Source organism: Saccostrea cucullata, unplaced genomic scaffold (genome assembly GCF_032062105.1).
Source record: "Saccostrea cucullata isolate Sc308-1 unplaced genomic scaffold, CSIRO_AGI_Scuc_v1 ctg1220, whole genome shotgun sequence".
Taxonomy (NCBI): domain Eukaryota; kingdom Metazoa; phylum Mollusca; class Bivalvia; order Ostreida; family Ostreidae; genus Saccostrea; species Saccostrea cuccullata.
This window is the reverse complement of record NW_026931211.1, coordinates 204,428-207,268: the sequence shown is the minus strand read 5'-3', so window position 1 is coordinate 207,268 and position 2,841 is coordinate 204,428.

The following is a 2,841-nucleotide window of genomic DNA, read 5'->3' as shown; positions in this document are numbered from 1 at the left end:
CTGATTTTATGGGGGCATGGAGTTGTTTAGAGCGGTCGCGCTCCAATGTGGTAGAGTCGTGGGAAGATGAACTGCTTCCGGAGGCGATGGTCAGCGGATTGGTCCTTGTGCCGGACAGTCTCCCAAGCTCTAGGGAAAGCTTGGTGACAACGACCGTAGTAGCGGAGAGTCCGCAACCCCCGGTTGTTGTTGTAGTTCCGCCGGAGGAAGGAGCCAGCAGAGGAGCGCCGGGGCCTTCCTGGTCAGCGGACCCTCAGGTCCCTTTGATTCAGGTAATTGATAGTTTGTGGTTCCCGAGGAAGATTCCGGGGTGTAGGGGACAGTCTGTAGGGGAGTTATTAAGTGAAGATCAGCGCCCCGTTGACTTGAAAGTGGAGCTGGTTAGAGGTTGTGTGACATACGGTTTCCGGGAGGTGCCTCTCTCGGATTTAGGCAATCCGCAGTGGGTTGTGGCTCAGGGGATTTCCCCTGGGTCTGCGGACTTTGTGTTGCAGGCGGATGTAGCCCGAGTAGTAGGAGTTTGTAGGAGTAAGAACTACGTAGTGGGGGAGATTGGACTGGACTATTCCGGTCCCGCCACTCCTAGGTGTCAGAGGTTTGTCTTGGCGGAATTCTTCCGCCAGGCGACATTCAGTACTGGGATGATTTTGGTCATTAAGGAAACTGCGTACGACCCTTTGGGCCGCGTCCCTACGCAAGATTGTCTTACCTATCGGGACTTGATGTTCGTACCTATTTTGGTTCCTATCTTTATACATGGCTTTACTGGTGGACCGGGGCAGGTGAAGCTCTAGGTAGATTCCGGCAGACCCGTATTCTTCGGAGTAGGGGGTCAGTTCGCGGAGATGTCCGCGATCCAGTTGTCAGGAGTCAGGACTATTCCTACGGATAGATTGTTAGTCGAGTCGGATAGTCCCGACTTCCCTTGTGGAGTTGAAGCTCCGATGGGCCCTAGGCACATCGGAAAAATGTACCGTCGAGTTGCCGCAGCGAGGGGACAGGATGTCGCCCTGCTAGCGGGTTTGGTTTTTAGAAATTTTAGGGTGTTTTTTGGGCCTCAGTTGAGGGGGTCCTTGTAGATTAATTTGTACTATAGCCGGGACGTGCAGCCCGGAGCACTTACCTGTACTTACCTAAATCAGGAACAGGTAATCCTGATTTATTGGCCGCACTGTAGACGTCGTAGCAGAGCCTATCTCCAGATTTATCAACGTTGGACCACGTGGTAGACGACAGGAGTCGGATGGTAACAGCGAGGGACCTCGTGGTGTTCCGAGATGACGCGGAGGATGAGTGACTGTGCTATGAACTGTTAAATCTGTGATTTTTATTATTTTAGAGACATTAATGTTTAAAGATTTATTATTGTGTGAATGCATGTGCATGTATGTAAGATAGGCCATGCTAGGTATTAACTTTTTATTATTTGTATATTATAGTTTGTCCAATTGTATATATCTTACGGGCTACGCCCTGTTACAAAATGGGGAGGAGTGTAGTGGTCCTGGAGGAGCTGGGGACGAATTCCCCTGTAGCCTCCGATCACGTGTCCTGCAATGATGCGGACTGTGACGTAACACACTCTCTCTCTCTCTCTCTTGTGTTGGATGCAGTCCCGACAAGACGTGTTTATCTAATCTCTGTAAGTCATTGTGATATTGTGTATATTATTGGCGACCACTAGCTAAGTAAAGTGCGGAATATTTACCATAGTTGTTTCTCTGTATCCGCCATCACAGTCATGTTGGAGAGAAACACTATACATGTATACAGATTTGTGTAAACGTCTTCTTTCTCTCCAAACCTAGCCAAAAGCTTTGGTTTCTCTTTCACTTTACGTTGTTTCGGCAGACGCAATCGCAACTTCTCGGGCCTTTCCGACTAGCGGAAAAACGACTTCGAATGTACTAGGAAGACGCCATTATAACTCCCCCTTTTCACGATCTTTGAAATAAATGCATGGAGACCTTTCATCTGTGGAATATGGAGTTCAACTTTATTCAATGTAATGATATTACCTAAAATATACCATAGAAAGAACTTCTATCTCCGTCTATCCTATGTTTGAATAAACAGGAAGATGTATAATTTTTTAACATCCGGTGATGTTAATACATTCGAGGTTGTTTTTCCGACCTCTGACGGAAAGACCCGAGATGATGCGATTGCGGCTGACGGTGCCTTGCTTGACCGGTGTTAAGAACTCTATTACAAAGGACGAAAGATAACTCGGTCCAGAACATAACATTGCCCAGAAGATATTAGCAAACCAGTGTGATATTAACGCTGTAATGTGATATTTACTCGATCGATATTATGCTGGATCATACACAGACCTCTGCATTTTTATCAATTTTTTTCTAAACATTTCAGGGTAGAAATGAAACTGAATCATTATTATCATTAAATTAAATTCAATATGTCCTACCAAATTGGTGCCATACAATTAGAATCCTTAGTTTCAAAAAGAGTTTGACAAATGCATGGCTTAATTACTTTGTTTTTTACGAAAATGTGCTTTACTCTATTTTATGCTTATTATTCCCATTGGAAGTAAAACATTTTTGTTTAATCACACAAAAATGATTTACATTTTCCTTATTATCCAAATTATAAGACTGTGATATGCAAAATCGGTTGAGCGGTCGCTGCATTTAATAATCCTAGACTTTTCATGGAGAAAATAATGGCTAACAATTGCTATAAAAACTATCAATAAAAATTCGACTTAGCAATAGATAAACTTAAGAAAAAATTTAAGCGTTTAAATCAAATCTTTTCAAGGATTTACCCGACCTAATATACAAATTGTCCTTAGATTCTTTAATCAATGTATGCTGA